Source organism: Macaca fascicularis, chromosome X, assembly GCF_037993035.2.
Source record: "Macaca fascicularis isolate 582-1 chromosome X, T2T-MFA8v1.1".
Classification (NCBI taxonomy): Eukaryota; Metazoa; Chordata; class Mammalia; order Primates; family Cercopithecidae; genus Macaca; species Macaca fascicularis.
The window spans coordinates 8,979,109-9,002,608 of record NC_088395.1 but is presented as its reverse complement, the minus strand read 5'-3'; the positions used below and the strand labels follow the sequence as shown (position 1 = coordinate 9,002,608).

Below are 23,500 nucleotides of genomic sequence, written 5' to 3'. Positions count from 1 at the left end.
GAGTGTCGCGGGGTTCTGGAAACCACAGTCCCCTCAACAGCCCTGAGATCCCCGGGGAGGAACCAGCGAGCCTGAGCCCTGTTTTGGGAGCACAGGGAGACACCCGCGCGGGCGGCCGGCGGCGTGGGGGCGGGGCGCTGAGAGTGCGCAGCTCTTCTAAGGTCGTCGGTAATTCCTTCCCGGTCCATGTAGGGCGCTGGCACAGACCGGCCCCAAGAGTCTGATCCTGGGGGAGGGGAGGGGAAGAGAGGTGAGGGGAGGGGAGGAGGCTGGAAGACGAAGTGGGAGGAGGTAGGTTGTGGCCTAAACCCCAGTGCAGGGAGAGGAGGCTAGGAGGGGGAAGGGAGGGACAGAGAGGGGATGAAAAGCAGAGGAGGAGGGGGAAGGGAGGAGAAAGAGGAGGCAGGGATGCGAACCGGAGGAGGAGGAGGCGGGAGGACGGAGTGGGTGGAAAGCAGGGGAGGATGGGGAGGGGAGAGGTGGAAGGGAGAAGAAGGAGGGGGAGGGTAAAAAGCAGAGGGGGAGGGAAGAGGGAGGGGGTGAAAGCAGGGGGGAGGGGAGGAGGGAGGGGGTGAAAGCAGCAGGGGGGAGGGGAGGAGGGAGGGGGTGAAAGCAGCAGGGGAGAGGGGAGGAGGGAAGGAGCAGGGGGAGGGTAAAAAGCGGAGGGGGAGGGTAAAAAGCAGAGGGGGAGGGGAGGAGAAGGGAGGGGGTGAAAAACAGAGGGGCAGGGGGAGGGGAGGAGGAGGAAGGGGGATGGGAGGTGAGAGAAAGAGGGAGGATGAGGGGAAGTGAAAAGGACGAGGAGGAAGGGAAGTGAAAGAGGGAGAAGGGGGAGGGGAAGTGAAAGAGGGAGAAGGGGGAGGGGAAGTGAAAGAGGGAAGAGGGGGAGGGGCGCCACCCAGCCTCTTTCCGGAGGAGACTCATTTAGATGCAATGGCCAATTTTTTTTTTTAAACCAGACTGTATAAATTTACAGTTTCCTTTTCAGCTGAAGCAGACAATGTTAAAACACATTAGATTTTCTGTTTCGGAATGCAAATTAAACATAGGCAAGCTCTTGGAAGGCTTCATTGAGGGCTTAAGAAAATAGGAGATTGAAAATGTCGACGCTTGAGTAAGGCAAGAGATTTTAGCCTTGTAGCAATGTGGTCCTGTGTGTGTTTACTTAAAAAGAGAAAACTGCTTAATAATAAAACGGCCCTAGTCTTCCTTGAACATAACAGGAAGCACTGCTTAAAAAAATTTTCTTTTTTTTTTTTTTTTTTTTAACAGCCACCATTTATTTGTCGGTGCACAGGGAGGGGGTGCGGTTGAGGCAGGCTTGGGGTAGTCACGCAGGCACTCCCCAAAGCCTGCTCACCGGGCCCCTCCAACCCCAAGGAGTGGAATCTAGAAGCAGCCCCTAGGGGCTCTCCCCTCTCATCTAGAAATGACTTTCCTAAGTAACTGTCACTATAAACTAGGTTGCTTTCTGTTCTCTGTCCCCCTTTTTCACCCCCAAAGCAAAAACAACAAAAACACAATCTAATAGAAAAGCCCCTCCCACCCCAACGAAAACCAAGCGGAGCACTGGCCCCAAACTCTGCTGCTGCTGTGCCTGCCCCTGTTATGGGAGCCTTGTGGGCTACTTTCTGCTCTTTTCTTCCCCTGGAGAGTTATTTAAGGCCTTTAAATGCCATTCTGTGCACACAGAACTTAAAAATGGTCTGGCACGGGGGAAAAGTTGGCAAATGTCGAGTTCACAATCTGTTGCCATTATGTGAAGCCAGATTCAGTAAAAACTCTATTGGCTTCCGGAGCCAGGTTATGCAACATCTTAAAAGGGTTTGGGGATGTGTCTGTAGAAGGGGGAAGGGGGACCTGAGAGGGGATCTGGGTGTCGCATGTAAGCTTGCTGTACTGGGGATGGCCGTGGACACAGACGGGTGTCGGGAGCTGCACCATTTCAGTCTTAAGAGCAAGAAGCCCCCCTGCATCTAACTGTGTGGGCTTTGAAAATGGGGGTGAAGGGACCAAAAGGCATCCCTGGGCCATGAGTTCCTGTAGGGTCTCCACATTGAGATGGTGAGTGGGGGATGGGCCCCTATGAGCCGGCTAGGGCTGCCATGTCAGAGCAGCAGACATGGATTCCCTCACATTCTGGAGGCCACATGTTTGAAACCCGGTGTCACAGGGCTGCTTTCTCCCTCAGCTCCTCTCGGTGGCTTGTAGACGGCCTGTGTCCTCCCATGGTTGTCCCTCTGTGTGTGCCTGTGTCCTCATTGCCTCCTCTTGTAAGGACTCCAGTCCTACTGGATCAGGGCCCACCCTAATGACCTCATTTTAATTTAATTGCCTCCTTAGAGATCCTGTTTCCAAATACGGTCACATTCCGAAAGGTAGTGGGGATTAGAGCTTCAGCCTTTGAATTTTAGGGATTATTCCCCGTTATGGGATGGGGAGAACACTTCAGAGGCTTGGTAAGGGAAGCAGAGTGGGTGGGGAAGGAGCTTGCACCCCTTGGGCACCCAGGCGTTGGGATGCCCCTGGCCCCTCAGCCCCTGGGTTTGCAGACTGGAGAGCAGGGTGCTCCCAGGGAAGTGGGAGGGGTGGGGGCAGGGTAGCTGTTAACTGCTAGACTTGGGCCTGTCGCCCATATGACAGCTGCATTTTCAATTCTCTTTTGGAATATTCCTTCTGTATTGCAGTTTCACTGTAGCCTGAGAGCCAGCTGGATAAGCTGCTAGGGACACAGGATTCCCGGGTGATAGCGCAGGGCAGCAGTGGTGTCTCAGGGTCTTGCTCACATCTGTGCGCTTGGCACCTGGGAAGGAGCTCCAGGTAATTCTGCAGACTAAAGGAGGGGAGGAGCAAGCTCACCCTGTGGGTTTTCAAGATGTTAATTTAATCTTCCTTGTTTGTACTTGACAGAAACCACAAAGCTTGTTCATCCAAAGTAGTGTCTTTTGTGGTGAAACGATTATCAGTAATTATTAAGAAACAGAGGGAGTCTTCTCCTTGGCCGCCGAAAAACTCAGAAATGTGGGGAGAAATATCAAAGTTGTGGATGATCTGATATCATGAATTTTCTCAGAAAGGAGATGACCAGAGGCGAAAGTGTATTGGAGCTTCCGTCTCGGTGGCTTTTTTTAAGGTTTGGTTCCAAATGGTGGTGACTCCAGAGAGTTGATGATCTCACAATGCTTTTGAATTTGCACAGCGAAGCCTTCAAGTCCTGCCTTGGCAGTTTCAGCAGAAGCATAAAGGATTCAAGGAACCACAGACACGATGGTGGAGACATTTTTGGTGGTGATTTTCCTGGCAAAGCCCTGGGGAGCCGGCTGGCTTGGTCAGCTGTAGGCAGAGTTTGTCCTTTCCCTCTGGGGGAAATCCACTTTGTCCGGAACACTCTGGAGTCCTTCGGGTCATTCACTCCCGAGTCCTTCGGGCCATTCACGATCTTTCACCCTTTCTTCAAGCTCACCTCTCTCTTTAAGGAACAGCCGAGCGTCCCTGGAGGCTCCAAGTCTTCTCTTCTACTGAACTGTGCCAGCAGGAATGTCTATCAGGGTTCCTAAGAGTTCTGTACCTGAGTGAATGCAGACCTTTTGCACAAATTTCTAGTAGGTGATTCTCTAGAGGCCAAAGGCAGGGGAAATATAATCATTCACTCATTTTTTTTCATGCCTTTTGTTTCCTTCTTCTAAACTCTTGCTTCTTTTGTGTGTATTTTATTTTGTTTGCCTTAGCTTCTTAAGTCAGGGAGGGTTGGAAGGGAAGGAAGGTGTTTGAAATATACGAGTGACAAATGAACGGAAATTTGCTGCTTGGTGATAGCACCAAAGGAAGGTGAAAATATGTGTAGTGGACGTTGGTAGTTTTGGTCTGACTCCGTGTTTGGCCTCTATCTTTCGGTTAAAACAACTCAAATTTTCTCTGGGGAACACAGGCTGTTATTCTCAGTCCCTGAGATACAGAGCTCCAGCGCTGGGGGCCCAGGTCTGGCCAAACGGCATCTCACATTCCTTGGCCACGGCGACTTCTTTGACCCATCATGACCCAGAGACAGCCAGATCTGGGCTTCTATTAGAATTCTTGACAAAGGGTTTTTTTGGTTTATTTTGTTTTTGTTTGTTTGTTTGTTCTTTTTGCTAGGGTTGCTAAACAGGTACCAGTAAACCCAGTAATGAAAAAAAAAAAACAAAAAAAAACATCATTCTTATCACTCCTTGAGACCGAAAATGGTAGTGAGGAATATGGAGCTAAGGGGTGAGACCTCCCTGGATAGCTTGGGAATACCTGAATCTAGCCAAGCCTGAAGGCCACACATGACATTTGCAGTTATGTGAACCAATGTGTTTCTTTTCTTTTTTCTTTTCTTCTCTTCTCCTTCCTTTCCTTTCCTTTCCTTTCCTTCTTTTTTTCTTTCTTGTAGCCCCATTTGACTTTAGTTTCAAATGCTTGTCACTGAAAAATGTTCTTGGCTTATTGAAATACTAACCTCTATTTTGTTGAGTATTAAAATTATAGGCTGGGCATGAAGGCTCACGCCTGTAATCCCAGCACTTTGGGAGGCCGAGGCGGGTGGATCACTTGAGGTCGGGAGTTTGAGACCAGCCTGACCAACATGGAGAAACCCCGTCTCTATTAAAAATACAAAATTAGCCAGGGGTGGTGGCACATGCCTGTAATCCCAGCTACTCAGGAGGCTGAGGCAGGAGAATGGCTTGAATCTGGGAAGGAGGTTGCGGTGAGCCAAGATTGCGCCATTGCACGCCAGCCTGGGCAACAAGAGCAAAACTCTGTCTCAAAAAAAGGTAATAAAATGTGTGTGTGTGTGTGTGTGTGTATATATATATATATATATATATATGATGCTGTTGGAGCCACAATTTTCCTCCTTCCCTTTCATTTTTTATTGTGACTTATGACCTATAAGTGTTAAAGAGCATTCCAGAGACATATACATGTTACTAAATCAGTGATTTCCCAAGTGAAGAGGCAGAACACTGCCATTTGCTCAGGGGCCTCCTATGATTACCATCCTACTAGAAGTCTCTTACCATTGGAAGCTACCGTTATTTGGGCTTTTGGGGAAATCATCTCCTTGCTTTTTTTTTTTTAATCAGTTTGTCTATGTACACATCCTCAAAAAGAATTAATTTTGTATTAATGGAATCATACAGCATGTATCTTCTGGGGTCTTGCATCTGTCACCAACACTGTATGTGCAATGTTCCTATCGGCTGTCACTATAGCTCATTCATTCTCAATGCTATCATAGCATCCCACGTGTGACAGTACCCGATGTATCCATTAGAGAGTACCTTGTGTACTGGATGTTTCTGTAGAGAATTTATTGAAGTCGATCAGTGCAACAGAGCTCATATTGGAAACAAACTGAAATGTGCATCACTCTGTGCAGAAGCCCAGTCTTGAATCAGCCCAGCCATCTGCCTTCCTTGGTCCACATCCAAGCAGTTGATGGCTGCTAAGGAAAAATTGCATAACTGAGCAAATATGTGTTACTACAGCATTGTGATCTTCAACCCCAGCTGGGCCCTCCTGAGAGCAAGAGATTCTGTGCATCCCTCTTTAGCCCTGTCTTCCATCCTTTGTTAAATGATCAGTGCTTCCCCCAACCCCTTCCCTGCACATTCTCAGAAGATGGCTTTGCCTCTTTATGGAGGTCATTGTGCAGGAAGTTCTTTCATTTCTTAACTTAGCAGCAAGGAACCTTATCTACATCCATGCCCTTCATGCCTGCCGTTCCAGGGCCCAGTTGTCCCGTTTTTTCCAGGTCACCCGCACTTGTGCCCTGCACCCCTCTAGTACCTCCTATCCTTGTCCTTTTGCTCTCCCTTCCCTACGTGGGGCAATCTGACCATATCTGTGCAAGTCCTTTGCCTTAAACCTCATCTTCATTGTCCCTGTGTGGAACCGGACGTTTTCAGTTCTCATCTGAATTATTGCGTTAGTTGTTCTGATTGGTCTCCCTTTAACGCTTGCCTCTTTTGGTTCAAGCTATATTCCTCTACAGAAGCCACAGTAATGTTTCTGAAATGCACATCTGACGATGTGAATCTGTGTTCATTTCCTGGGGTGGCTGTAGCAAATCACCACGAACTGGGGGTGGCTTACAACAGCAGAAATGCTTTTGTCACAGTTCTGGAGGCCACAGGCCTGAGATCAAGGTGTCGGCAGGGCTGGTCCCTTCTGGAAGTTTCTGGGGGAGACTCCATCCCATGCAGCTCTCTTAGCTTCCGGGGGGGGGGGGGAAGCCAGCAATCCTTGGTGCTCCTTGGTTTGCAGACTCACTGTCACTCCAGTCTCTGCCTCTGTCTTCACATGGCGCTTTTGTCCCTGTCTCTAATCTCCCTCTCCTTTCTCTTAGAAGGACACCAGTCATTTGACTTGGGGACCATCCTAAATCCAGTGTGTTCGCACATTGAGATCCTTGTAATTACACCTGCAGAAACCCTAATTCTAAATAAGGTCACATTCTGAGGTTCTGGGAGTTCAAACTTGGTTGTATGTTTTGGGAGTTGCTATTCAGCTCACCATATACCCTCTTGCTGAAAACCCTTGCGTGGTCTCCCGTTTCCTTGCAGGGTATAATCTAAACTCCTTAGCCAGGAATATAGGCCCTTCCTGAACTGACCTTTCACAGCCGCAGCTGCATGGCCTCCTGGCCCCACGTGCCTGCCATATACTTCGTTCTTCTGTGTGAACTGATCTTGCTCTCCCGGAGTCTCTCTGGCCTTTTCTTTGTTATTTAGTCCCAGCCCTGCAATATCCTCCTTACCTCTGGACTCTCCCATCTTCCTCCAAGTCCATGGAGTGCCCTGTGTAGACAGTCAAGAGGCCACAAAACCAAGTCACAGAGCTGACAACCATCCCCAAAGTCAACCAGCACAGCAGATTGGAGAGTGGGATTATATTAGGAAAGCTTAATCTCAAAAAAAAAAAAAAGTCAAAATACACCTACTCATAAATTACCTGCAAGTAGACAAAAAAGAAAAAAAAAACCTCATTAAAGAATGTGATTGCTTATGAAAATAGCCACCATTTCCCTTTGCACAGAAATTGCTTATGATTGTCAATAAGGAAGGGGAAACATGAGCTGTGGTCATCGAATTTGGAGATGTAACTGGATATTGCGGAAATATTTAAACAGAATTCTGTTTGTCTACACCCTATGGCTAAATAAGTAGACCATGCTGTGAATAGATAGCTCTGCATTTTAACAGCATATTTAAATTATGGCCACATTCCCAGACAGGACTGAATGGCCAGGATGACCAAACAATGTGCTGCTTAGTGGGGAGATAAATTTCCAGAACTCCGGCTCATGGGGGAAAAGCAGACTTTGGCATTGTTGGGTGCTGGGAACACAAGAATAAGACTCTCCATAAACCTGGTGTTGAGGGTGGCCTTTTATGGTTATTTGGTTTTATTTCACTTTTAGTTTTTTTTATTGTGGTAAAATATACATAACACAAAGTTTGCTATTGTAACCATTTTTAAGTGCACAAGTCAGTGGCATTAAGTGCATTCATCATTTTATTTCCTCTTATTAATGAATTCTAGATTGGACATAGGACAAGATAACTTCTAGTGAAGTAAAAAATGCAGACTGTTGGCTTGACTCAGTGGCTTACCCTTGTAATCCCAGCACTTTGGGAGGCCGAAGAAGGTGGATCACTTGAGTCCAGGAGTTTGAGGCCAGCCTGGCTAACTTGGCAAAACCCCGTCTCTACTAAACATAAAAAAATTAACCAGGTGTGGTGGCGTGCACCTGTAATCCCAGCTACTCGGGAGGCTGACGCAGCAGAATTACTTGAACCTGGGAGGCAGAGGTTGCAGTGAGCTGTGATGGCGCCACTACACTCCAGCCCGGGCAACAGAGCGAGACTCTGTCTCAAACAAACAAACAAAATATTTCTTTCTGTCATAGGTTTTAAAAAAATAGACTGCCAAGCGTTTGCTTTTTTGTTTTTTTCTTTTGAGACACCATCTTGCTCTGTTGCCCAGGCTGGAGTGTAGTGGCATGATCACCGCTCACTGCGCCCTCAACCTGCTGGGCTCAAGTGATCTCCCACCTTGACCTCCCAAAGTGCTGAGATTACAGGCATGAGCCACTACGCCCGGCCGAAAAGAAATCTTTCTGCCCAATAAGAAATTTGAGAATTTGATGGGCTATGTTCTCCTGGTACAGGGAGAAGGAAACAACTCCTTTAGAAGCCTACTGATACCATGCAGGCTGTTGTTTTTGCAGAGCATTTTATGCTTTCTGTTTTGGAATGAGCATTCTGGTTTGTAGGATAAACGTATCTCAAGACGAGGTGGGCAGGCTGTCAGCAAAATAAGAGGAAAAGATGGTACCACCACAAATGCAGAGCTCGTGAGAACTGAATGCATATCCCCAGAATTCTGGACACTTGACAAGCCCTCCCAGTGCCTCTCTTGTAGCTGAGACTATACGGTGAAATGATAAGGGAAACACTGAAAAGAAAACATTCTGGTTTGGGAGTGGGATTATTTTAGTCTTCTCCTGGGTTGTAATGTTCATTTGACCTCACTAATGTGCACAGAGTTTAAAAAAAAATTTGTTCCAACTGAAAGATAACCCTCATTCTGCATGGAAATGTCTTCTGAACAATCATTAACTAATGGATTGATGATGAGAAATTTGACTCTGCATGGAAATTAACTTGCAAAAGCATGACATAAATCTTCTCTGTTCTTTCTGTGAGAAATTTTCTCCCAAATGGTTTTTCAAGATGAGTAAAAGGAAAAGTGCATAATTGTGGCTGTCACTAGATCTTTTCCTTCATTTTGGGAGTCTATGCTTACTTATTCGAATCATGTAGACAACTTTGATTATGCCACAATTGCCCACTGATTCACTCATCTGCAAAGTGTCCCCCGACCACAGACCCCAACTCCTCTCTCACCTGACAGTCCTCTGTTCCACACAATCCAGCTTTCACCCTGTGCTTTCAACTGTGTTACAGTGGCCTTAGGAAGAAACCACATTTGGAAGGCTCTGTGTTGGAGAAATATTGAGCTATGTCACTGATTTCTCGGATATGGGAAACAGAACACACAAGCTCTGCTTTTTACAACTTGGATTTGTATGTGGGTTCTCAGACAGCTCTCACGTTCTAAAATTACTCTTTGGACATCTCATTGTCTATTCCCAAGCTCTTCATTTTGACTGATTCTAAAAGGGCTGGCCTATAGTCCCTCGAGGCAAAAAGGAGACGTTGGTGATTATCATTTTTTTCCACAGCAATAAGGAAAGTTATTTGTAGTCACTCTTTTAAAAAAAAAATTTTTTTTTTTTTTTTTTGAGACAGAGTCTCACTCTGTTGCTTAGGCTGGAGTGCAGTGGTGTGATGATAGCTCACTGCAGCCTCCAACTCCCTGGCTCAAGCAATCCTCCAGCTTCAGCCTCCCGAATAGCTGAGATTACAGGTGTGTGCCACCACACCCAGCTAACTTAGGTATTTTTAGTAGTGATGGGGTTTCATCATGTTGGCCAGGCTGCTCTTGAACTCCTGACCTCAGGTGATCCACACACCTTGGCCTACCAAAGTGCTGGGATTATAGGTGTGAGCCACCGCTCCTGGCCATATAGTCAACTCTTATTGTAGACTCTTGATTCTGTCAGTCCTTTATATTCTTTGTAAAGCGTTCGTAGGGTCTGGGTGAGACAAAACTCTTTTTTTTTTTTCCTCTAAGCAATTCTACTTAAGAGGGAGATGGCTTCTGTGTTTCGACCCATCTTCAGACGGTGCAGGCAGGCGCTTCTGCACGACACCCAGCAGCCCTTGGGCTGGATGAATGTATCCTTAATGTATCCCATTTTTTCTTTTCTTTTGTCTGTTCTTTCTTTCTGTCTTTCTGTCTTTCTGTCTTTCTTTCTTTTTCTTCCTTCCTTCCTTCTTTCTTTTCTTTCTTTCCTCTCTTTTTCTTTCTTTCCTTCCTTCCTTCTTTTCTTCTCTTTCTTTCCTTCCTTTCCTTCCTTTCTTTTCTTCTTTCTTTTCTTTTTCCTTCCTTCCTTCCTCCCTTCCTCCCTCCCTTCCTTCCTCCCTCCCTCCCTCCCTTCCTTCCTTCCTCCCTTCCTTCCTTCCCTCCCTCCCTCCCTCCCTCCCTCCCTCCTTCCCCCCTTCCCCCCTTCCCCCCTTCCCCCCTTCCTCCCTTCCTTCCTTCCTCCCTCCCTCCCTCCCTTCCTTCCTTCCTCCCTCCCTCCCTCCCTCCCTTCCTTCCTCCCTCCCTCCCTCCCTTCCTCCCCCCTTCCCCCCTTCCCCCCTTCCCCCCTCCCTCCCTCCCTTCCCCCCCCCTCCCTCCCTCCCTTCCCCTCCCTCCCTCCCTCCCTTCCTTCCTTCCTTCCTTCCTTCCTTCCTTCCTTCCTTCCTTCCCTCCCTCCCTCCCTCCCTCCCTCCCTCCCCTTGCTCTATCCCCCAGGCTGGAGTGCAGTGGTGTGATCTCGGCTCACTGCAACCTCCTCCCAGGTTCAAGCGATTCTCCTGCCTCAGCCTCCTGAGTAGCTGGGATTACAGGTGTGTGCCACCATGCCCAGCTAATTTTGGTATTTTTAGTAGAGACAGGGTTTTGCCGTGTTGTCTAGGCTGGCCTTAAACTCCTGGACTCAAGTGATCCGCCTGCCTCGCCCTCCCAAAGTGCTGGGATTACAGGTGTGCGCCACTGCACCCAGCTGAATGTATTTTTAATTGATTTACAAGGCCAGTGGGTATGCACCTGTGAACAATTTTCAGAAAGCATTAAATGCCTGCACGAGCAAAGCAAAGACTTCTGGCGGCATCTTTGGCAGAGCTTACGGTAGGGGAGGCATCTCAGCAGGCCTGGCCTCTGCTTTGCTACCCTCACTTGAGTTGTTACTGACAAGCAGGAGGGTTCAGGGACAGAGGCTTAGGAGCCAGATAAAATACAGGACACTGGGCTGTGTGTGAATCTCATTCAATGCAACGAATGATGTTTTAGCGTAAGTACGTCCCAAATATTACTTGGGATCTACTTAGATGAGCAGAAAGTGTACATTCTCGCAATCACTGTGTAATTGGACTTGTCTGAAGCTGCAGCCTTGAGTGGAAACTGTGTTCTTTTCCATCTTTTTCTCTTCTTACTTGGCATGCTCTTCAGATATATAGGGACCAATGTGGTGGCCGCTAGTCACCAGTGGCTAGGGAGCACTTGAACTGAGGCTAGTCTGAATCAAAATGTCATCTGACCAGTGTAAAACACACCAGACTTCCAAGTCTTTTTATGGAAAAAATAGAACATTTCTCATTAATAACTTAATATTCCTTATGTGTTGAAATGATCCTATTTTGCATATATTGGGCTAACATGTGTCATTAAAATTAACTTCCCCTGCTTCTTTTTACTGATTTAATATGGCTACTGAGAGCTTTAAAGTTACACATGCTACCTGCACTTCATTTCTGTTAGAGCTGGGATTAGTGGACTTTCTGTAAAGGGCCAGTAGCAAATCTCTTAGGTTTTGTGGCAGATAGGGTCACTGTCTTAACTGTTTGACTCAGTTGTCTCCAGCTATAGACAATATATAAACACATGAGTGTGGCTGAATGCTAATTAGTCTTTATTTATAAAGCCTTATTTTGCTTGCAGGTGTATTTCTTGACCCCTGCGTTAGAGATTCTGTAGGCTTTTTTATGTGTAATTTTTAAATGGCATATCTTTGTGTCTCCAAGCAATTTGTTAAATGGACAATTTACCCTTTGCAATATGGTTCAGGTATTACATAGAAAACTGTTGGCAAGATCTTGATTTTTTTTTTTTTTTTAAATAAGAGAGAAGAAAAAGCATGCATACGGCTGCTAGCGTGTGGGTCCTTACTGTAGCAGAGCCTCCTGGATGGGGTGGATTGCCGTCCATCATGAAGAGGCAAAGAGAATCCAGGAGGTAATGTTTTGTCCTGAGTCCTATAGAGGTGGAGGGCACACTGAATACACACTGCATTGAAAACATAGTGGCACCATCTAACAGGTTCAAGAGATGGGGCCGCACAGGAGCTCGTGCCTGTCATCCCAGTGCTTTGGGAAGCTGAGATGGGAGGATTGCTTGAGCCCAGGAGTTTGAGGCTGCAGTGAGCCATGATTGTGCCACTGAACTCCAGTCTGGGCAACAGAGTGAGACCCTGTCTCAAATGAGCAAACAAAAAAAGATGAAATTACAGCAATGGGGAGGCTTGGGTCTTGGGTAAAGGGAAAATAATTTGGGTCTTGGGTAAAGGGAAAATAATTTTTACAAAGAACTGCTGTGCTAAAACCCTTTCCTTACCAAATTAAAATGTTTTATCTACTAAGAGTATGGTATGATGTAACTTATCTTATTTTATTTTTTAATTAAAAAAAACTTGTAGAGATGGAGTCTTACTATGTTGCCCAGGTTGGTCTCAAACTCCTGGTCTCAAACAATCCTCCCGCCTCGGCCTTCCAAAGTGCTGAGATTATAGGCGTGAGCCACCGTGCCTAGCCCATGATGTAATTTAGAATTGATTTTCATCAGATTGGAACATATCCTGAAATGTAAAATTTATTCGGGATCACATTTAAAAAAAAATAAATGACAGGCACAGACATATTTTTGCGAGGTGAGCTAGGGAATTGAGACACATCAGCCATGATTTGTACTTAAGTGAGGTGCTTATCTGTTTCTTTTACTGATGAGAGTGACTTAGAAGTCCTTTCGGAATAAGATGATCATAAATGAAAGTGAAATCCCAGGAAATTTCTAAATTAAAGTTTGATTTATAGCCCTTTTCATGCTCTTCTCTTCAGTGCTGAGAAGAGCTGGAGATAATTCGTGTCCCTTCGGTTTTGCAGTCTATGAATCATGCCCGGTTGTCATTGTTGAAGTTGAGTTTCAATTTTTGTTGTTATCTTTCCTTTCAGTGTCAGTGTGTAAACTTAATTTCACTGCAACTGATGTAATTGCTTAAGTAGCTGGGAAGTCCTGTGGGATTAGATTGGGGCTGGTATCAGGGTGCATGTTTCAAATGTAAAAGTTTACAACCTTGGAGGATTGCCATGAGTACCTTTGCTCACACGAGTGCAGATTCAGGGACATCTCTTCCCCCAATCTCACTCTTCATTAAATTGTCACAAGTCTAGATACTCTACTGGAAGAAAAGTAAGCAAATGTAGTGTATACTTACAGTGTGGTAGGCACTTAGTTCAGCACGTTACATATATGATTTCATCCTGAAAATTATCCTTTGAATAGTGCTAAAATTCAAAATCCTTAGTAATGTGAAAAGTACAAAATCCTTAGTAATGTGAACTAATATATAAATACAAAGTTTAAATGGATTCAGTTTAATTCTCTAAACTAAACTGTCTTTTCCCTTTTCGAAATTGTTGCTGGGATCTTTTCTTTTCTTTTTAAAAATGGTGTCACTAGCAAAAGGATGCCAGGGTTCGATAGAGGAAACTGTGTTAAGTTCTTCCAGGGACTTCTGCATCAAAACCGTAGTCAATGAGCGTAGAGTGTGGAATGACAGACAATGGAAACTTGGAAGGTTGGGGAGTGGCAGAGAAGTGGACAATAAAACATTACTTAAGGGGTACAATGTACATTATTCAGGTGATGGCTGCACTAAAAGCTGCGTAATAAAATTACAGTTGTACTCCATCAATGTATACAAATAATAACATAAAATGAAATGATAGTTGTGAGGACCCTGGTGCTTGATGTCTCAGCCCCAGGGCGTCTGGGCGAGCTGCCTGTACCTGTCACCAGGGGCACGCCTGGAGTGCCCGGCACCCCCTACCTGGCCTTAACCTGACAGCTTGGGTCTCGACCTTGCCCAAATGCTGTCACCAAGGCAGGGGCTCACAAACCTGCACCACGCACCTCCAACTTGAGCACTCTCCGGAGCAAAAAGTGACTGCCACACCTATCTGGACACCTGTGTCCACTGGGTGGCTGCCAGGGCTTTCTGTGTCAGCACAAGATGTCCTTTCACAGCCTTAGAAACGTCTGAAATCCAGTTAAGCATCATGCACTGCGTGTGGCTATGACTGTATTTAAAAGAAAAATCTAAAACAGTCTGCCTGCCTTTAGTTTTTATTGTGTGGAAGTGACCTTTTTGGGAAAAGTCCATCCCAGCTGTCTTTTAAATAATTAATGAATTAATTAACTTGAGACAGGGTCTCTCTCTGTCACCTAGGCTCGAGTGTAGTGGTGCCATCGTGGCTCACTGCAACCGCAGCCTTCTAGCCTCAAGTGATCTTCCCACCTCACCCTCCCAAGTAGCTGGGACCACATGGTGCACACCACCATGCCCTCTAATTTTTCTATTTTTTGTGGAGACGGGGTTTCACCATGTTACCCAGGCTGGTCTCAAACTCCTGAGCTCAAGTGATCCTCCTGCCTCGGCCTCCCAAAGTGCTGGGATTACAGGCGTGAGCCACCATGCCCGAATGCCAGCTGTCTTTAACGTCCCATGATCCATATTTGTCAGATTGCGTCCTCATGTTTTGATTTGGGTTGGACATCTTTGGCAAGAAGACTTGGTATGTCCTTTTCATTGAGTTTCATAGGGGTCAGATGGTCAAGTTGTTCTTGCATTGCTTTTGCTGAGTTGGATCTGTTGGTGAGGGTTGTGTCCACCGGATCTCGCCCTTGTGCAGATACCTTCTTTCCCGTGTAAGGAATTACACAATTGGGCGTGATATTTGAGACTGTGTTCTGTTCACAATCCCTTCCTTATTGAGGTAGTCCATTGGTGGTTACAAATTGGTGCATTGCTAATGCTGTCATTTCTTCTAAAGTTCTTGGTTGAAATCTTTCCATGAAGAAGAGCTTTATTTCTGTACTCTCAGCTTTTGAGTATCACTCTTGATTCCTGGCTGCTTTTTTGTTATACGTGGCATAAGAATTACCATCGCTATTGTTTTATTACTTTTTTAATGCTGAAATTATCCCCACATTCACCCATGAGAGTCCCTGTGGCCACTATCACTCTTAAAAGGCAGAGTTTCTTTTGAACCTTCTACACATGACATGGCAAAACACACACACACACACACACACACACACACGGCTCTGATATTTTTGATATCACTCTGTTTTACCTAATCTCTTGCCTCAGCCAGAATGTATGCCGTTTAATTTGCCAAAGAGTAACATCTCAGGCAATCATTGAACAGCATTGCTATGCTAGGTGACCTTGCCTGCCCCAGGCCAAAGGGAAATTGTATTTTCATAAAACATTGTGGTTTACCTCGTTGAGTCAACAGTCAAGCATGGTGAAAATGTTATGACAGCAGAAATTCCCTGACAACCAACCAAGAAAGTTTTTACATCAGCATGCAAGATACAGCCCAAACTCTTAGTGATGTGGTTTGGGAAGACAGGCATTTTTTTGAAAAGCCCTGGTAATGTAGAAATTTCATTTTAAATGTGATGCAAATACTTCTTATGGTATCTCTTGTATGTGTGCATTTGTGTATGCATGCATGTGCTGTGGTCCATTGCAGATGGTGTGTGTGCCTTTGTGCGTGTGTCTGTTTCTCTGTATGTGTCCCTGCACGTCCCCGTGTATGTGTGGCTGCGCATGTGCACGTGTTCCATTTTGGATGGCACATTGGCCTCTGTGTGTGTGCTTTGATCCACTGTGGATGGCATGTGTGCCTGCGTATAAGCACATGTGCATTGCCTCATGGAAGATGGCATGCGGTGTGTATGTGTGTGTATAAATGGATTACTCCATTGTAGGTGGTGTTTGTGCCTGTGTGTGTGTGCATTCCTTTGTTATGAGGCAGTTTAACTTGTGAGAAGCTATTTGTTTAGTCCATTCGTGTTGGTGTAACAAAATACCATTAATTGGGTGGCTTATTAACAACGGGCATTTATTGCTCACAGTTCTGGAGGCTGGAATTCCAAGATCAAGGCACTGGTAGAGTTGGTGTCTTTTAATGGCTTCCTGACTTCTCGCTGTGTCCTCACATGGTGGAAGGGGTGAGGGAGCTCTCTGGGGTTCCTTTGATAAGGGCACTGATCCCAGTCCTGAGGCTCCACCCTCATGACCTCATCACCTCCCAAAGGCCCAGCCTCCTAATACTCTCACCTTGGGGGTTAGGAATTTTGGGGGGACACAAACATTTGGACCATGGGACTATTTGACTTCTGGATGATGATAATCTATTTTTAAAAAGTAATTTCACTCTTCCTTATATATCCTTCATAGGCAAGGTCGCTGGAGATAATTGCCAGCAATTAATATTTAAATTTATATTGAAACGCGTTCTTCCTTTACTGTGATGTGAAGGATGGTTTCTTTCTATTTGCACATCCCTCATGCAACACAAAGACACTCTCCCCCTTGATATGCACATTTCACAAGCTGAGCCTGAATTTAATGAAATGATTTAAATTAGCTTCCACAAGACAACAATCTTGGGTCAAAACTCATGCTTAGAATGGGAATAAAACAGATCTGGGAAGAATTACTAATAGCTGCTTGTGTGGTTCTTGTTATAGCCTCTTCCCTTCCTGAGCCTGGGGGCTGAGGGAGTCGCGGGTTGGGTAATGCATTACAGAATGTGGGCTTGCGTGTGGTTTACTCCGATGGTGGCAGTAGAATTCAGTGCATCGTGTGAGTTGTGCTGTGAATGTTAAAGCTTCTGATACAGCCAAGGTTTCCCCTCAGGTTGCTTGTTAATCAGGCTCAAAAAGCACTAGAACCTTTTGCTAAGTTAGTAAAATATCAAGAATAATAATTACAGTGTGTAAAAATAACAAGAAAAAAGAACATTAGGTCACATTGTTAAGATACGTTTTGCAACACAGTCCATGCAATCCTGCTGACCTTTCCAGAGATTCCCCAATGGTGTCTCTTCCTGGATTCCCTTGTGTTAGTGAGGATAGGTTTTGTTATGGCGCAGGAATGAATAAGCTCAAAGTCTTACAACTATGTGTTGCTAACTTGGCCGGGGGACTGTGCTTATTGTAGTCATATAGGGACTGAGGCTGATGGAGATGGGGGAAAATGACAGCCACAGTGTGGCTCATGAAGTATCCCACTAAAATGTCTTAATTCTCATCTTCCATCGGGGAAAACAAGTCACGCAGCCACAGCTAAGTTCAACCATGCAGATGTTTAGTCCTTCTTCAGGGAAGGTCCTTGGGTATTGGTGAGCATACTACCACTACCACACTCAAATCAGGATCTAATAAATTAAAGTATCTTAAATATATGATGCAATCACGATACTGGTGCTGCTATTAAATCTGCAGCAATAATAAATATGCTACAGTCAGGGTGTGCTGAGAAGCTGAACAAAATATGCTCTGAACCATGAAGTCACCATTGAGGCTTCACTCATCTTCCCCCTATGAGTCATCAAATACTTGGAATTCTTTGAAAATATCTTACTCTCCAGGTCCTACATGTTTCACATCTGATGTATTATGAGTTTATCTAATAAAAAACAAAACAAAACAAAACAAACAAACAAGCAAACAAAAAAGAATGGCCAGGCGTGGTGGCTCATGCCTGTAATCCCAGCACTTTGGGAGGCCAAAGCGGGTGGACCATGTGAGGTCAGGATTTCGAGACCAGCCTGGACAACATGGTAAAACACCGTCTCTACTAAAAATACAAAAATTAGCCAGGCGTGGTGGCGGGCACCTGTAACCCCAGCTACTCTGGAGGCTGAGGCATAAGAATCGCTTGAACCCGGGAGGCAGAGGTTGCAGTGAGCCGAGATCATGCCACCACACTCTGGCCTGGGTGACAGAGCGAGTCTCTGTCTAAAATAAAATAAAATAAAATAAATAAAAATAAAAAAGGGAAAAGGAAAATTAAAATTTTAAATATATGGAAGTCACAGATTCTCATTAGTAAGAATTTAGAAAATACAGAAAAGTATAATTAAGAGAATTAAAAATGCTTATGGTACCACTACTTTGAGGTAGACAATTTTAGTTCAGAGGACACATACACAAATACATGATAGAGATGCCACTGAATTTTTTTGAAGTCCCATTTTAAAAAGAGAATGTGTATTCCTTTAGTTACTAGAAAGGTTGAACATCTCCCTCCCTGGATATTTAGAGTCCTTCATATTTATTCTCCTATGTTTTTCTGTTCTTTTCTGTGTAGGGCTCTTTTAAGTGTAAGTGACAGAAACCTGCTTCTATGTTGCATTTGACAATATGCAAATGAATGGATGTGTCTGAGTTCTAATAAAACTTTATTTTCACAAAACCATAAATCAGTCTGTAATTGTCCAATCCCGGATTAGACAATCACCAACTCTCCTGTTCAGCCAGTTTACTTAGGCACAGCTGTGTCATTTACTTAGGGATAAGCAACAAACAGTGTAATTGCCATTGCAAAATCAAATGGGCCCCGATCAGTTACTGGCTAGCCGTAAATAGATTTTGGCATACTTGGACTCAACAAATAATGTGATTGTGTGGCCGGATGTGGTGGCTCACGCCTATAATCCCAGCACTTTGGGAGGCCAAGGCAGGCAGATCACCTGAGGTCAGGAGTTTGAGACCATCCTAGCCAACATGGCGAAACCCTGTCTCTACTAAAACTACAAAAATTAGCTGGGTGTGGTGGCGCACATCTGTAGTCACAGCTACTCGGGAGGCTGAGACAGGAGGATCACTTGAACCCAGGAGTAGGAGGTTGCAGTGAGTCGAGATCACACCACTGCACTCCAGCCTGGGTGACAGAGTGAGGCTCCATCTCTTGGCTGGGCGCAGTGGCTCACGCCTGTAATCCCAGCACTTTGGAAGGCTGAGGTGGGTGGATCATGAGGTCAAGAGATCGAGACCATCCTGGCTAACACGGTGAAACCCCGTCTCTACTAAAAATAAAAAGTAAAATAAAAAATAAAACAATTAGCTGGGCGTGGTGGTGCACGCTTGTAATCCCAGCTACTCAGGAGGCTGAGGCAGAAGAATGGCTGGCGTGAACCCAGGAGGTGGAGCTTGCAGTGAGCCGAGATCGCTCCACTGCACTCCAGCCTGGGTGACAGAGCGAGACTCCATCTCAAAAAAAATAAATAAATAAAATAAAAAATAAATAAATAAAATAAAAAGTGGTTGTGTGATTGCATGTAAAGTCTGTTCCCTTCTAAGTAGTTGGGTTTGAGATTCCTTCGTTTGTCAAAAGACATGTGGATGGCTGTGGTGAGAGGGACCTCAGAAGTGCCTCATGCTGGGGGTACGGGATTCTATTTTGTACCAGGTGCAAAGAAAAAGAAATGCTGATATAGTTCCTTTGCTGACAAGGGAAAACCATTAACTTCAGATAAATAGAAATGGCTGTCACTTTAAGGAAATAAAATCTTAGTCAGTGACAAAATTAATGGAAAAGCAGCCATAGTTTTGATGAAATTTAACTTCATCTGGCATCTTGGTTACACATGCTGGTTACTGCCTCTGTAGCTCATGGTTCCCTCCTGGTCACACTAGGAATGTGATACACTTTGTGGGATGAGTGAATTCCTGGGCCCATGCTAGTCTCCTGAACCAAGCTGTCTACGGGGTGGTACCTAGGAAACAAACACCCTTGGTGATCATTCCGAGGTGTCTTTACAATTTGAAAACTCCTTATATGAGGTGGCATATTCCAAAATAAACTTGCAGTGAGTGTAATCAATTGTAGGAGCTATTCTTGACTTACCATTTTGTGTCCAGTGCAAAAAGTGTCGGGGATATTTATGTCTGATTCTAGGGAATGACTCAATGGAAAAAGTGACCTTCTGCTTTCAACCTAAGTTTAGCTTCATGGTGTGGTCGTCTCAACCATATCACAATTTTGTCTTTAAAACTTTCTGTAGTTGCTAAGACCAGGATTGTGACTAAAGTTAACTCTGATGATCTGTTTTAGCTTAACTTATTTCTAATCCCTCTTAATAATATAAGCTTCAAGTTCCTTAGTAAAATCCAAAGAAACACACAAAAAGCAATCAGGCTAAAATAAACCTTCTGGGCCAGGTGCGGTGGCTAACGCCTGTAATCCCAGCAATTTGGGAGGCCTAGGCGGGAGGATCATTTGAGGTCAGGAGTTGGAGATGAGCCTGGGTAACATGGCAAAACCTCGTCTCTACAAAAAAATTAAAAACTAGCTGGGCATGGTGGTGCATGCCTGTAGTGTCAACTACTTGGTGGGGCTGAGGCAGGAGGATCACTTGAGCCCGGGAGGTCGAGGCTGCAGTGAGCCATGTTAGTGCCATCCGGGGCAACAAAGTGAGAGTGAGATCCTGTCTCAAAACAAAACAAAACAACTAAAATACCCCTTCTGCTTTATTAGCATTTTTTAAAGAAAGAAAATTCTGCACCCCTATCCTTAGAAGCATGAGGTTTATGAGGGGGGAAATGAATGATATATATGAGTTTTGTTCTTGCACAATTCTTTTTATATTTGTTAGTGGTATTGATTCAAAGGGAACTATTACTTTCATGTTTAACATCGTCTCTTATATATTATTATTATTATTGTTTTTTTTGAGATGGAGTCTCACTCTGTTGCCCAGGCTGGAGTGCAGTGATGCGATCTCGGCTCACTGCAACCTCCGCCTGCTGGGTTCAAGCAATTCTCCTGCCTCAGCCTCCTGAGTAGCTGGGATTACAGGCACCACCACCATGCCTGGCTAAGTTTTTGTATTTTTAGTAGAGATGGGGTTTCACCATGTTGGCCAGGCGGATCTTAAACTCCTGAGTTCAAGTGATCCACCTGTCTCGGCCTCCCAAAGTGTTGGGATTACAGGCGTGAGCCACCTGCCTACCTCTTATAGATTAAATTGGCTTAGAGTTGCTAAAGTATTTGGAGAGACTCTGTTAGAACACAGATTTTCTTAAATATTTGTGTATGCATCTCTCTTCCCAACCGGACTCTCAGTTATTTAGGGGTAGATCATGTCTTATTTGTCTTCCTGGAGCCATGCCTAACATGACTGTCATGACTGTTGCTCCTTAATATACGTGCTCCGAGGGCTTGATATTTGTGTGGTGGAAGGAACATCATGGAAAATTCCAGCTGATCGAGCTGCACATCAGCTACCTTTGATTGATTTAAAAGTCTATTTCTTCTACTTAAAGATGAGGTGAACACCTTGATTCTTTATCTGTTCTTCAGCTTAAAAAATCCAGATGATAGAGGTTGATTGTGAATCTTGTATAAAACCTGCATTTCCACACGCACAGTAACACCCCTGTATCACTTTGTGTGCGTCAATTTGGGTGTTTGAATGCCGCCTGATGAGCTCTGATTTTGAACTCTCCTGCTTTTCCTTCTCCCGTTCCTCCCCCGCCCCACACCGCCCCTTTCCTTCTTCTTCTTCTTCTTCTTCTTTTTTTTTTTTTGGAGATGGAGTCTCGCTCTGTTGCCAAGGCTGGAGTGCAGTGGTGCCGTCTCGGCTTACTGAAACCTCCGCCTCCCAGGTTCAAGCGATTCTCCCACCTCAGCCTCCTGAGTAGGTGGGATTACAGGCACCCGCCATCATGCTCGGCTTATTTTTATATTTTTGTAGAGACCAGGTTTAACCATGTTGGCCAGGCTGGTCTGGAACTCCTGACTTCAAGTGATCCGCTCGCCTTGGCCTCCCAGAGTGCTGGGATTACAGGCGTGAGCCACCGTGCCTGGCCCTACTTTCCTTCTCGAGAGTATTCACTTTCTGGGTCCCCAAAGTTTGACTTTCCATTCAGTTTGGATGGACTCATGGCCTTGGAGCTGCGTTGTTCGTGCCATTATTTGGAGTAAGGGAATAAATGACTGGTTCTCCTTCACAATCTCTGTCTAGTGAAGATTGCCATGTTGTAAAGGAGCAAACAATAAAGAACCAGAAGCACAAGATAATGACTGTCAAAGTCATCCCACTAGAAAAAAACAATGGAACAAAAAACCTAACGAAACTCAGTTTTGGAGTGGTGATGGGAACACAGCCTGCTGCAGATGCCTTTGTCAAGAACAGAGGTGGGTACTCGACTTCTTAGTGAGTTTACCAAGTGAGTCAATAAAATGTCTTCAAAAGCCAAGTTAAACATTCTTTGTTTAACTTTTGTAAATCTTCTGGCTCAGCCTTTGCACAACGACCATCAGGAAATCCCTCTCACAAACAAAACTTTAGTAGTGCCCCTTTATCTGCAGGGGGTACATTCTGAAACCCCCACTGGATGCCTGAAACCGCTGATAGCACTGGACCAGATTGCTGTCAGTCAGAACACGTCCTTCTTATTGTTTTTTAAATTAAAAACAATATGGGCCAGGCGCAGTGACTCACGCCTGTAATCCCAGCACTTTGGGAGGCCGAGGTGGGCACAGCATCTGAGATCAGGAGTTCAAGACTAGCCTAGACAACATGGTGAAACCCTGTCTCTACTAAAAATACAAAAATTTAGCCAGGCACGGTGGCACATGCCTGCAATCCCGTTTACTCAGGAGGCTGAGACAGGAGAATCGCTTGAACTGGGAGGCGGAGGTTTCAGTCAGCCAAGATCGTACCATTATACTCCAGCCTGGGTGACGGAGTGAGACTCCATCTCAAAAAAATAATTTTTTTTTCAATATGTGTATATTTCAGATAGGAGTCTCAGTATGTTACTCAGGCTGGTCTCAAAATCCTGGGCTCGGGCTATCCTCCTGCCTTGGCCTCCCAAAGTGCTGGGATTACAGGCATGATCCACCACACCCAGCCTGTAACAAATTTTTGTTCAGGTCTTCCACCCACAAATTTAATGCCTTTTGCATCTTAACTAAGCACTTATCACACGCTGTGGCCACAACCTTTGCAGTTTGAGATGTGACGGCGAAACTGGCGTGAATTTTTTCCCTTCTTCACAATTTTACCAGTGGAAGGTTTGCTCTTACTGTAGATCTTAGCAAGTCTGGCGTAAGATTTGTTTTTTCTTTTCTTATGAAGTCGAGAACTTTTACCTTTTCACTTAAAGGGGGCACGTTATGGCTTCTCTTATGCTGTCGATATCCAAATGGACAACATCACTCCTCTTGTGCTTTGGGGTCATTATTAGGTAAAATAAGCACCGTGACACTGAGACAGTTGGTCGGATCGCCAACTGGACAAAGAGGGGATTCACATCCAAGGCAAGGTGGAGCAGGATGATGAGAGATTTCATCACATTACTCTGAATGGCAGGCAATTTACAACTTAGGGATTGTTTATTTCTGGAACTTTACATGGAATATTTTTGGGCTATGGTTGATTTCAGGTAACTGAAAACTCAGAAGGCAAAACAGCAGATAAGGGGGGAGTACTGTACCTCTGTTGTCTTTTATTATTTATTTATGTATTTATTTTTTAGAGACACGGTCTTGCTCTGTTGCCCAGGCTGGAGTGCAATGGTGTGATCATGGATCACTGGATCCTGGAATTCCTGACCTCAAGTGATCGTCCTGCCTTAACCTCCCCAAGTTATGGGATTACAGGCATGAACTTACTTCACTCAGCCCCTCTGTGTTTTTGATGACATTTCACTTCAGGTTAAG

General features: G+C 45.0%; 1 long non-coding RNA gene across 1 annotated transcript; it reads left to right on the top strand.

Annotated features, from left to right (window-relative positions):
• Positions 1–252: 252 nt before the first annotated feature.
• LOC135969326 (uncharacterized) lies at positions 253–23,500 on the top strand. Its single transcript, XR_010584508.2, has 3 exons — positions 253–291; positions 11,820–11,931; positions 23,317–23,500. It is a non-coding gene; the product is annotated as an uncharacterized lncRNA (long non-coding RNA).